This window comes from Lissotriton vulgaris, chromosome 11 (genome assembly GCF_964263255.1).
Source record: "Lissotriton vulgaris chromosome 11, aLisVul1.2, whole genome shotgun sequence".
NCBI classification, from domain to species: Eukaryota; Metazoa; Chordata; class Amphibia; order Caudata; family Salamandridae; genus Lissotriton; species Lissotriton vulgaris.
Window position 1 is genome coordinate 471,110,383 of NC_141699.1, and position 13,581 is coordinate 471,123,963.

Sequence of the window (13,581 nt, forward strand, 5' to 3'; positions counted from 1 at the left end):
TCCTCTCCTATCTACTGATTTATTTTCGACTACAATGTCAACTCCTTTCCTGATCAGAATAGCCACCCCTTTAGTTACTAGATCTTGGGGTGTATAAATAGCATTAGCAATCCACTTTTGAGTACCGAAAATCTCCTTACTCTCAATCTCAGTTAAGTGCGTCTCTTGTATAATGATCACATGAGCAGGACAGTCTTCCAAGTATTTCAATATTGATAATCTCCTCATTTTAACCCGAAGACCATTCACATTCCATGTGAGGAGCTTTAGCTCCTTATTGGTCATCCCACTCATAATAGTTTACCCATGTTTCCTTTCTACTTATTTGACAGTGAGGTAGCTCCTGAGGAATATTTTTCTTGTTTTCTCCCTTAACCCACCCCCTCTCAACCCCTCCCCTCCCCACCCCTCCCCTTCCCCCAGAACCTACTTTCCCTATCCCCCCTCCCATTCCCTCCCTGGAAAACCCAACCAAAACTCCCATGGCCTAGGCCGGTGGATGTCGCGATGGCGGTGCATCGTTTGTAATATTTAGCTCTATGTGGTCAATAATCTACTCTTCCTGAGAGCTATCCAGAAAGGCGTCTACTTCTTCCACTGTGCGAAAGGTATACATCTTGTTTTGCCACATAACTTTCAGGAAAGCAGGAAATTTCAATTGGGCCGTAGCCCCTATTTCTCTTAGAGGTATCAATCGTTTTCCTAGTACCCACTGTCTATTTGCTGTAGCAGGGGACAAATCAGACCTAATATCCACTGCAATTCCGTCAATCAGTATGCCCTTTTTCTTAAGAGCAGCTGTCAGGATCTTTTCTTTTAGAGAATATGTCAGAAAATTAATCAAAATTTTTCTAGGTTTAGAACGATTTGGATTTAACCTGAAGGGATCTCGATGTACTCTCTGGATGTCCCGCAACAACATTTCTTCTGTCTCTACTAGCGGCAGTTCTTTCTTTAATAGCTGTACTACAAAACGTTTTATATCTGACCCCTCCTTTCCTTCGGGCACTTTTAGAATTTTTAAGTTATTGCGTCTTTGCATATTCTCCAACCTCTCTATTCTTTCATCAGATTCTTTGTCTCTGAAGATTAAACTCTCAATTTCCTTGCGATTATCCTGTATTTTCCCTTGTATAACTTTCATATCTGACTCAATTTCTCCTGTACGGATACTTAGTTTATCAATTTTGTCTTCTAGTAATGTGCATGTAGTGCTTATACGTTCCTGATTTCTTCTAGAGGCTTCAAACCCTAGATGAATATCTTTTTCCAGTTTCCTTAGCAGCTCCAAAACTGACAAGTCTGATGTAGCTGATGTAGCTTGATTATCTTGCGGTGCTAAGAGCTGTCCTACTCCGGGTCCTTCTGAGGTAATCAGCATTTGTCCGCTATTTATTGTGTCATTTGGCATTGTAAATATATCGTCTCTCATATCTCTCTCATCATTTTCTACAACAGTCAGTTCATCTGGAGCTACTAATGAATCATCTGCTGTTATATCTGCATTTATAGTAAGAATTCCACCTTTATCTGAATCCATATCAGCTGCGAGTACTTGAAAAGGGTTTGGAGTCGAAAGAGTAGACCAATCCTGTTCTACTTCTACAGACTCAGGCAGAGGGTACACCGACTCACAAGTAGAGGATTGGGCTTGAGATGTAGGGTATGGTTTCAAAACCAAAATTTTTGGGACTGGTTTAAAATATGAATTAAGTGAAGGAGTTGTTGAAAAATTATGCCCAGCCCCTTTTTGCCTCTTCTTTTTGCCTTTTCTTGAAGGGGATTCTTTAATTTTATTAAGAATTACTTCTTTGTCCGCCCCCTTTTTTTTATATCTTTTTGTATTTGCAGTGTTTTTGGTTTCCCTAAGGCAAATTCGCTGTTATCAGGGTTATTCAAGTCCCCAAGTTTGTTGCTCCTTCATTGATATCTTACTTTCCCTTTTACATCTGCCCCTTTGCTTACTTGTTTTAATGTGACCTCTTTCTCCCGTGTGGACGCTAATGCTTCAACAATGCTTCTCTCCAGCGGTGGGGCAGAAGGGGAGTTTGCAAGATTTTCCTCTGCCCGCCCTCGACCACCACACGTAGGGGTCCCGATTTTTGCCAGTATTCGGCGTCCTCTGCCGATGCCTTGAGCCGCTCTCCCCCAGCTCCCGGCCGATGAATTACGCGACTCCTCCCCTTCGCTCTCAGCCGCCTGCACAGCCGAGGTCTCCGCCATACGCTGCGAGGAAACAGCGGACGGCCGACAAACGGCCTCCAAGATCGCCCGGTAGCTCGTCTTGAGATCGGGTACAAGATCCCCAAGATTCCCAAGTAAGTGACACCTTCCTGGAATTGCACAACACCACAGCTACGACCGTTAGCTCAAATCAGCACCGTCATGGCTCCGGACATCCGCGACCCGCTACCTAGCCGGCCGCCATGTTTTCCCATCACTGTCGTGTCTTGTAATTATCTACCGTGCCTTGAACAAGATCACTATTAAGAATAAGTATCCTCTGCCACTCATCCCTGTCCTCCTTGATCAAGTACGAGGTGCAAAGATCTACACCAAGATTGACTTGAGAGGAGCATACCATCTTATCCGGGTAAAAGAGGGTGATTTCGCACCAGGTTTGGATTATATGAATACTGCGTCATGCCGTTTGGTTTATGTAACGCCCCAGCAGCGTTTCAATATTTCATCAACGAGATCATGCGGGAATTTCTGGATGTGTTTGTCATCGTATACATCGATGATATTTTGATTTACTCAGACTGACAAAGAACATGTGATTAATGTAAAAAGAGTTTTGAAGAAATTACAAGAAAATGGTTTGTTAGCCAAATTGGACAAAAGTACGTTCCACACTGATACCATTGATTTCTTGGGATTCGTGATTTCACCACAAGGTATTCAAATGGATCCAAAAAAGACACAATCTCTAGTGCAGTGGCCAAGTCCAGGCTCAGTCAAAGAGGTACACTCCTTCCTAGGGTGTGCCAATTTCTATAGGCGATTTATTGATCATTTTTCTGATACAATCACCCCTATTACCAGAATACTCAAGAAGGGTACAACTTTTTCTTGGACTGAGGAAGCTGAAAAAGCTTTATTTATCCTAAAGAACAAATTTACATCTGCCTCAATAATCCATCATGCAGATAATACTCAACCTTTTTTCTTGGAAGCTGATGCTTCACAACAAGCAGTTGGAGCAGTGTTATCTCAGAGAGGTAAAAGTACAGGGCAATTGCATCCAGTTGCATCATTTTCAAAGATCTTACTTCCTGCAGAACAAAATTACCCAATAGGAGAAAGAGAATTACTAGCCATCAAGTTATCTTTCCAAGAGTGGAGACACTACTTTTTGGGTTCTCCACATGTCATTACGATTTTTTCTGATCAAAAAAACCTTCAGTTCTATAAGTCTGTCAAAGCTCTTACATCTAGACAGATGTGATGGGTGTCATTCTTCAGTGAATATGACTTTGTAATAACATATAGGCCAGCGGCTCAGCATGGCAAAGCAGACGGGCTATCGAGTATTGGTGGTTCCAAAGGCGGAATTACGGATGATGTACCTCCTATCATTCCAGATTATAAGATCATTGGAGCAGAAGATTACACTACCAAGACAATTCTAGAGTTATTAAAATACCAATATGCCCTCATCCCCACTGAAGAATGGAAAAAGAATCCTTTGCATTCTATCAAAGAAGGATTATATTATCATGATGACAAATTGTACATACCCATTTCATTTTTACAAAGACAGATACTAGAGTGGTGTCATGACAGTGCTTTAGCAGGACATCCAGGGGATGTCAAGACTGCTAGAACCTGTAAAATGGTTTTGGTGGGACAACATAACTAAAGAGAACTGCCTTTGTGAAAGCTTGTTCTATCTGTGGGAGACAAAAGACATCCCATTGTGCTCCCACAGGATTACTAAGGGTTATACCTTCTCCTCCCAGGCCTTGGCATACGATGAGCATGGATTTTTATAACTGAGCTCCCAAATAGTCAAGGGTATAACACAATATACATAGTAGTGGATATGTTGTCTAAGATGGCCCATTTTGTCCCTTTAAAGAGAATACCATGTTCTCAAGAGCTAGTACAGATCTTTTTAACTCATGTCATTCGGTTACATGGCGTCCCATCTGTTATTATATCTGACAGAGGTCCTCAATTCATCTCCAAGTTCTGGCAAGGGGTGTGTTCATTGTTACAAATGGATCACAGACTTTCTACGGTCTATCACCCACAGACAGATGGGCAGACTGACAGAACAAATCCGACTTTAGAGCAATATTTACGTTGTCTTCTAACCAGTCTTTCTACTACCCGGGTGGAGACTATCTCATTGGCAGAATTCGCATATAATAATGAAACTCACACTTCCAACGGGGTCTCCCCTTTCTTCTTTAATTATGCTCAACATCCAGTGTTTCTACCCATTCCCTTTCCGACTGAACTTGATAACATCCCAGCATTAAAAGAACATCATCAACCGTTGAAAGCAGTTTAGGAAAGCGCCGTTCAAGAATTAAAAAAAGCCAAAGAAGATATGAAACATCAAGCGGATAAACCCTGCAGAGTAGAACCACCCTATGAGATAGGTGAAAAGGTTTGGTTATCCACCAAAAATCTCAAATTCCCAGGGTCTAGAAAACTACAACCCAGTTTCATAGGTCCGTACTCAATCACCTCAGAGGGTCAGTGTTCATGCCACAGGGACACAGCGCCCAGAAGTCCGTCAGTAGCACCTCTGAGTCAGTGCTCATGCCTCAGGGACAAAGCGCTCTGAAGTCCGCCAGTGGCGCCTCTGAGGGTGTCATGTTCATATCTCAGGGACATAGCGCCTGGAAGTCCGTCAGTAGCGCCTCTAAGGGTCAGTGTTTATGCCTTAGGGACACAGCGCCCAGAAGTCCATCAGTAGCGCCTCGGAGGGTCAGTGTTCATGCCACAGGGACACAGCACCCAGAAGTCCGTCAGTAGCGCCTCTGAGGGAGTCATGTTCATGCATCAGGGACACAGCACCCAGAAGTCCTGCACGGAGTTTTCATCCATCTTTAGCGGTTCTGAGGGTCAGTGTTTATGCCACAGGAACACAGCGCCCAGAAGTCCGTCAGTGGCGCCTCTGAGGGTGTCATGTTCATGCCTCAGAGACAGCGCCCAGAAGTCCATCAGTAGCACCTCTAAGGTTGTTTTCATGCCTCAGGGACACAGCACCCAGAAGTCCATCAGTAGCGCCTCTGAGGGGGTCATGTTCATGCCTCAGGGACACAGCACCCAGAAGTCCGTCAGTAGCGCCTCTAAGGGTCAGTGTTCATGCCTCAGGGACACAGCGCCCAGAAGTCCTGCATGGACTTTTCATCTATCAGTAGCACCTCTAAGGGTCAGTGTTCATGCCTCAGGGACACAGCGCCCAGAAGTCTGCTCTCCCAAGGGGTCGGTGGGACCTCATAGACCTCCTGGGTCTCGATGCACAATATGCCCGGTCCAAGGGTAGTGTACAACGGTGTATGGTGGTCAGGCCGCTTGGTCAGGCTGGTTCCCCCGTCCCAGATCCAGTGGTAGCAGGTGCTCTCCCAACTCGGCCTCCAAAGGAACCACCTCGGGCTTCCCCCTGGGCCAGTGCCAGTCGCAGCTCAATCACCCGATCAGGTCCTTTCTTTCCATGTTCCAGGTACGCAAGGCCCACCAGTCAGTTCGAGACAGGGAGGGGGGCAGTTAGGAACCCCCCACACGCAGTTGGTCTCAGAATCACCTCTCAAATGTCCCCGGGGTGCCGCCGAGCGCCGCCCCCGCAACCTTTTGCGGCTGTAGCTCACTGTCCGTCCTCAGTACCTCCTCTCCCGGATCGTGGGTGTTAGGCAGGTGGAGCGGGGAGGCGGCAGTCTCGCCGCGCAGCACACCCGGTCTCAGTCTGCCCCCCCGGTGCGCCGCTACAGTCCCGGGTGGCTGAAAGGGGGGGAGGAGGTCACTCAACTTCTCAGATGCTGTAAGTGGGGTCACCGGTCCTCCGCAAGCTCTCGTCCGTGGACCCCCGTTCAGGGCGTGGGTCTCAGGCCCCCAGTGTCCTCCAGCGGATCATGCTCCCTGTCTGATGGCCCGGCCAGGCTCCCCGGGGCTCACCTGCTGTCTTGGAGCCCCCAGATACTGCAGTGCTTGTACCCTTGCCTCCCTGGGCGATCACCGGGCACGATCTCCGGCTCTGCTCTCACTTTGCTGCGGGCCCCGCCATCATGAGTCCGGGCCTGGGCGCCAAAACTTTTCCCGGTATTTCTCCGCCTCTCCCCGGCCTCCGGGAGACCTTCAAGGCAGACACCGAGGTCTGCTACCTTTCCTCCACAGCTCCGGGGGACTCTTCGGGTGGCTGGATGGTTGAAAGAGCGACGGATCAATTCGGCTCATCGGAGCTGCAGCGCCGTGCGACTCACTCGACCATGTAGTTGGCCACCGGCAGGGGCATTCTTCATCCTAAATGGCATAACCCAGAACTCGAAATGCCCATCTGGTGTGTAGAATGCTGACCTCTTTGGCCCCATCAGTAAAGGCGATCTGCCAGTACCTAGACGTCAAGTCAAATGTGCTGAGGTACCGGGCAGCCCTTAACCGATCAATGAGCTCATCAGCTTTGGGGGATGGGGTGCACGTCAGTCTTGGTGACTGATTTGAGTCCTCTGTAGTCCACACAGAACCGGAGTTTGGGTGTGGCACCCGGCGCTGCAGCCTTTGGGACCAAGACCACTGGCTGGCCCAAGGACTGCTGGAGGACTCAATCACCCCAAGAGCAAGCATCTTTGAGACCTCCTCTTTGATGCAGGCCCTGACCCTATCTTTTCAGGAGTGCCATGTGCTAGATGTGTGGAAAAGGGCTCAGGTAATTCCTTTGAAAAAGAAGTCCAATTTGCACATCTCCCAGTTGCAGAACCTACGCCCCATCTCTCTTCTTCCATTTTGTATGAAAGTGGTAGAGAAAATAGTTAATGTGCAGCTCATGGAATATCTTGAAGGAGGGCATCTTACACCCCACTCAGTCGGGGTTTAGGGCTAGCCATTCCACTGAATCAGCTGTCCTTTTCTCCACTGAACTTTTGAGGCAGAAAGTAGATGTCGGGCAGACAGCAGCATTGGTATTATTAGATCTAAGTGCGGCATTTGACACCGTATCGCACACCTTACTGCTGTCTCGCCTCTCAGAAATGGGAGTGGAAGGTTCGGCCCTCGAGTGGATAAGATCTTTTCTCGAAAATAGAAGTTTCCAAGTGCACTGTCCCCCATTCAAATCCTCCCCCCGGGGGTTGAGGCACGGGGTTCCACAGGGCTCAAGTCTGAGCCCGACATTATTTAATCTTTATATGGAACCCCAAGCTCACATTGTGGAATCATTTGGAGTAGACATTGTCACAAATGCCGATGATACTCAATTAATGATCACACTTACCCAGGGACAGAATGATGAAGCTGCAATTAATTTTTCCACCTGCCTCATGGCATTAGCAAGCTGGATGAATGATAACTGTCTATGTCTAAATGGTGACAAGACAGAGCTGTTGGTAATTGGAAAAACTCCAACCATTTGGTCGCCCGCGTGGTGGCCGTCTGAACTAGGTCCTTCTCTTTCGGAGACTGTGAAGAATTTGGGTGTCCTATTGGATGCTAATCTATCCTTTGAACAACATGTTGGAAAAGTGATAGGAAGATGCTATGGCATCCTAAAAACACTACGCAAAGTTTTAGATCTTCTGCCTATCAGTGTCAGGAAAACTCGAATTCATGCTTTAGTCACGACCCATCTTGACTATGGCAACTCCCTGCTCATAGGCCTATGTAAGAAAGGGCTTCAGCAACTGCAGCGTGTTCAAAATGCTGCTGCACGTCTGGTGCTGAACCTGCCTCGAAGAGCATCAGGGAAACAGGCCCTGTCAACACTTCATTGGCTTCCTATCAAGGAACGCATTAGGTTTAAAGTGTTGTGCAGTGCGCATCGCCCAAAGGAAAGGCCCAGCGTATTTACAAAAGCTACTAACCAGTCACTGTCCCAGACGCAATTTGAGATCACTGGGTACTATGTTGTTCATGGTACCTCGCATCCGAAAGGCCAGAATGGGAGGCTGCTCATTCAGTACTTAGCGGGTGAATACTGGAATGAGGTTCCCATTGAACTCCGTATGGAGCCATCAGAAGCAAGATTTTGCCATAAACTTAAAACCTACCTTTTTCCACATACTTAAACTTCTGCTAGAATTTGCCAAGTCTCTTGGCCTGGTGGTAACAACTACTTAGGGGGTTGACAGCAATCACAGGGCGGGGACACACCGTGTTGAGTGTAACCAGGCGCTTTAGAAATGGTTTTATTATTATCCTTCACTCCTAGTGATTTCAATGCACAATGCGTGACTATCCTGTAGGAATGCAATTACAATTCAAAGTAACTAATGTGCAGTCTATTAACTAATCCGTATCGGATACTGTTGGTAGAACTATTAACCTTTCTCTTCTTTGTAATGCAGGTGGAATCAACAAACCTTTACACTCAACTGAAGCAACACCACAGGTCAGTTTTCACTTACTGTTCTAAATAATTAAACCTAAGACTCTTTAAAAAATTTCCTGTTCTAAAAGAACCCTCTGAATACCAAAGGTGAGTGCTATTTGGGGTCTGAGCAACGTAAACAGTTTCGAACTACTGAGTAGAGTCTTTATATATTTGGAAGTTGTTTCCCAGAGCTGTATTTGCGTCTCTGGAACTGGCTTGACTAATCTTTCAACTCTGGAAAGAAGCTGCCAGTGCAAGGACAGCTCGTGAATCTTCTGCCTCAGAACTCCTTTGAAAGGATCTGAAAGAGGACGACCGACTGTTTAAAAAAACAAATTCACTAAACTACACTTTCTCCGGAGGAAACGCAGACTGAGCACCAATCAATGCTACAACAGTAACGGGCTGGCGGTGTCAGGGGCATTGGCGGGGTCCGTGGCGTCCATGGTTGGCGGGGTCCGGGGCGCTGGCGGTGTATGGGGCTGGCGGTGTCTGGGGCTGGCGGTGTCTGGGTCTTGGCGGGGGTGTGTCTGGGTCTTGGCGGGGGTGTGTCTGGGTCTTGGCGGGGGTGTGTCCGGGGCTGGCGGTGTCTTGGTCTTGGCGGGGGTGTGTCCGGGCTGGCCGTGTCTGGGTCTTGGCGGGGGTGTGTCCGGGGCTGGCGGTGTCTGGGTCTTGGCGGGGGTGTGTCCGGGGCTGGCGGTGTCTGGGTCTTGGCGGGGTGTGTCCGGGGCTGGCGGCGTCTGGGTCTTGGCGGGGGTGTGTCCGGGGCTGGCGGCGTCTGGGTCTTGGCGGGGGTGTGTCCGGGCTGGCGGCGTCAGGCGTGGCTGGCGGCGGGCAGGGCAGTAAATGTGCAAGGGTCGCAGTGCACAGGGCTGGCTGTGTCCATGGCTGGCAGTGTGCAGAGTTGGCAGAGTACATGGTTGGAAATGCAGACAGCTGGAGGTGCACAGGGCTGACAATGCCGAAGTCTGGCAGCGTTCAGGGCTGGCAGCGTGCACAGGGTAAATGAGCAGGGCTGGCAACGTTATCGGCTGGTAGTGCACATGGGTGGCAGTGCACTCAGGTGGAAATGCACAGGGCTGGCACTGTGCAGGACTGCATGTGCTCTCAGCAGGCTGGGCTTACATTTCTATGGCTGTTTGTGTTTAAGGCTACCTGTCAGCACAGGGTCCCCTGCACCCTCCAAATAATTTGAGCTTCCAGTGCACAGACCGACTAGTGCAGAAGTGGAACAGTCTCGTGGGCTGCAGGGCACAGTGCAGCTATTCTCAGGGCTGCCTGCACAGTGTTCTTGCACAGGCAGATTTCAGTGCAGCGCTACCTGTACACATAGCTAGCATAGTGCAAAGCTGCCTGTAAGGCTCAGTGCACAGAACTAGCGGTCCATAACACCTGCTGTTCATAGATCTGCCTCTGTAACAATGCTTGAGGGCACACCTTCTTCCTGGGCTACTGTGCAGAGCGAACACTGAATGCACAAACTCACAAAAGCACAGAAGAGCAGCCGTGCACAGGATTGCGAGGGTGCAGGAATGCGAGTGTGCACGGCACCCCGCAGGACTTCTCACATGCAGAGGAGCTGTCCCTGCTCAGACAGCACATCTCTTCTAGCAATAAGGCTGCCTTTGCACAAGGTTGTTCGTGTGCAGTGTTGCCAGGGAACCGTGCTGCCTGCAGTACTGGGCAGTGCGTGAAATGGGAAAATAGAAGTGCAGTTACCTTGTACCAGAGTATCTGCTTGTTTCTGAGAAGTGCCACTGCTTTCCAATTAAACTAGTACATCTCTCTTGAGAAGTGCCGGCACTCTCCAATTCAAAGTAGTACATCTCTCTTGAGAAGTGCCCGCACTCTCCAATTCAAACTAGTACATCTCTCTTGAGAAGTGCCGTGCTCTCCAGTTCAAACTAGTACATCTCTCTTGAGAAGTGCCGGCACTCTCCAATTCAAACTAGTACATCTCTCTTGAGAAGAGCAGGTGTTCAATTCAAACTAGTACATCTCTCTTGAGAAGTGCCGGCACTCTCCAATTCAAACTAGTACATCTCTCTTGAGAAGAGCAGGTGTTCAATTCAAACTAGTACATCTCTCTTGAGAAGTGTCAGTGCTCTCCAATTCAAACTAGTACATCTCTCTTGAGAAGAGCAGGTGTTCAATTCAAACTAGTACATCCCTCTTGAGAAGTGCCGGTGTTCAATTCAAACTAGTACATCTCTTGAGAAGTGCTGTGCTCTCCAGTTCAAACTAGTACATCTCTCTTGAGAAGTGCCAGCGCTCTCTCTCTCAAAATAAAAAGTGCCGGTTCTCATTACTGGACAGTACCGGCCCATTTAAAGCTCTGGTTCTGGGTCGGTTACAAGTTTGTGTTCACTCCTAGCTAAACTGGAGTGTTTTGCATGTTGGCCCCTTGGGTCCTGTGAGGGGTAAGAACCTTGAAGATAGGCTTGAATCATAGCACCTTTGAGGAGTTTGTTAAGGTTCACCACCCTTGTGCTGGCGCTTGAAGTGTCACAGCGAGGTGGACTGTCTGCAGCCAAGGGAAGCCACTGAGACCGGACCAGGGCTGGCTTTAGGGCGGTGCTCCTGGTTCGGCCGCACCGGGCGCTGACCTGGAGGGACGCACTGACCGCAAAGGGGGGGGGGGGGACTGTGTTGAGCAATAACTTACAATGAGAAGCACCTGCTGCAGAGTTCCTTGTGCTTCCAGCTTTCAGGCAGTAATAAATCTGTCAAGATGACGCAGTGGTTAATGTTCCTGCTAGAGAGAGAGAAAAATGGAGTTCTGTCTAGTGGCAGTTTTGACTCGCCATAAAGTAGAGCAGTGGGGTAATATCCCTGCTGCGAAGAACAGATCTGCTTTTTTGCAGATAGCTGAGTGGATTTGTAAAAGCAGCCGTAATCAGCGCTTTAAAACAAATGAAATGTACGTGAGAGAGGAGCTATGGAGAGATGAGGGGCACTTTAGCTGGAGGTTTCTAAAGGAATCCGAGGTGGAGGTCATTTTGCCAAAAACCTTGCTGCACCGGACACCAGCGCTAAAGCCAGCTCTTGACCAGACAGTAAAAAAGCCCTGGCGCGATTTCCAAACCAGCAGTGCAAGGAACTGATCACATACTACTTGGAGAAAGCATGTGCGCTCTCCCGGTCCTGGTCTTTGACTCTGGAGATGACCATGGAAGGGCCCTTGAAGAGTCCCTGCAGTGCGACCTGTAAGATAGAGGCTGCTCCGTGTGGGGTGGACGCAGCCTGGGCCCTGTAGAGTCTGTTCGCAGTGCACTAGCCCATTTTATAAGTGTGCATTAAACGATGCATCACACCCTTCCGTTACCTCTCATAATGAATGAATGAATGATTGCCACCATGAAGCTTCAAATGGCTCCATCAATGCTTTTTAAGAATTGCTTTGATCATGTATTGTCAGAGGTTGGAATTGCACATGGCGGTCTGGCCGTAACCAGATAGTCAGCCAAACCGACATGCGCACTTCAAACTGAAGTGGCCACTCGTTGCCAATCAGCAGCAATGACGCACTGGCCCTGTCCTGCCCTAACGCTCCCTTCGGAAGAGAGTAAAACATTGAACTGGTGTTACACCTGATACTCTTCAGGTACTCTTTGCCTAAATGTTAGACCTGGCACCTTGGCGTGAGTCTCCCTTCCACTTTTTGTTGCTTGCCTCATGTGTTTTGCTGGTGTTACCTGCTTAGAGCACTGTGCCACTGCCAATCAGTGCCACAGTGCAAGTGCTCTCTATGAAAAGTGTATACATTGATTGGATTCCATGATTGGCTTATTTGGTTTACTGACAGACCCCTGTAAAGTGCACCGGGAGTGCCAGGGCTTGTAAAAATAAATGCTGCTAGTGGGCCTGCAGCACTGGTTGTGCCACCCACAGAAGCAGCCTGGTAAAATGTGTCTAAGGTCTGCCATTGCAGAACCTGCATACCGTCTGGTACTGTCATGCTGGCTGGGCAAGTGCACAAACTTGCCAGCCTCTAAACCTTCCCTTTTCTTCATGTGAGACACCCCTATGGTAGATCCTAGGGCAGGGTGCATTGTAAGCATAAGGTAGGGCAAGCCCTGATGTGTGTTGCTTGTCCTAATAGTGAATTACAGCCATTTTCGTTTTTCACTATTGGAAAGCTACCTGTTCTCATAGGCCAGAATGGGCTGCTGGAATTATTACACTCTATAATCCCAACAGATTCAGGGAACATGGTAGAAATTCAAGTTAGGTATGCCTGAACTCAGAATAATAAAATACATCTTTTAGTAAAGTTTATTTTAATGTTCTGTGTTTGCAAATGCCACTTTTAGAAAGCTGGCATTTGCTTGCGTAACCATTTCAGCCCGCCTCTGCTCTTATCTGTATCTGCTGTCTGGTTTCTGTGTGACACAGGGCTGGGGAATTCCAGGAGACCGGCTGGGGCTGACAGGTGGTGAATAGAGAGATTACACCAGGATAGGTGGGAGGAGTGCCCCTTGACTCTGAATAGGGCTGTGCTCTGCCACCTCAATGCTGGCTCTGCCCCCTGGGGAGCGACTGATGACTCTGCCCTGCACTTTGTGAGGAGAGAGGGGAAGACTGTCAACAGAGTACTCCTGGACTGTACTTGTCACCACAATGCTGGCTCCACCTCCTGCGGAGCGTCTGATGTCCCTGCCCTATTCACTGAAAGAAGAAGCCAGAGTCTGCAAAACAAATTGCTCAGGAACTGAACTGGATTAGGCACAGGCCCACCTGTCTGCAAGAACAAAGGATTTTGTGTATAAAAGTAGGAGCCCTGCTCCTAAGAAATCAGATCCTGTTTGCGCCAAGAAGAACCTCTGCCCGAAGAGAAGGACCTGGAAAAGCTTTATGGAGAAGTACTGTCTCTGACATGGGAGACTGGCCTGTGGTGGGTGCCTTGCTGCAAGAAGGAGAGGAAAAGACTGAGAGACTTTTGAATCTACTTGTGCTTTTTGAAAACTATCTCCAAGGGCTTGTAAGCGAGCTTGCTCCCTGAACTGAGTCCCAGGAACATTGGGCCCTTCCCCAATAGCCGCTGG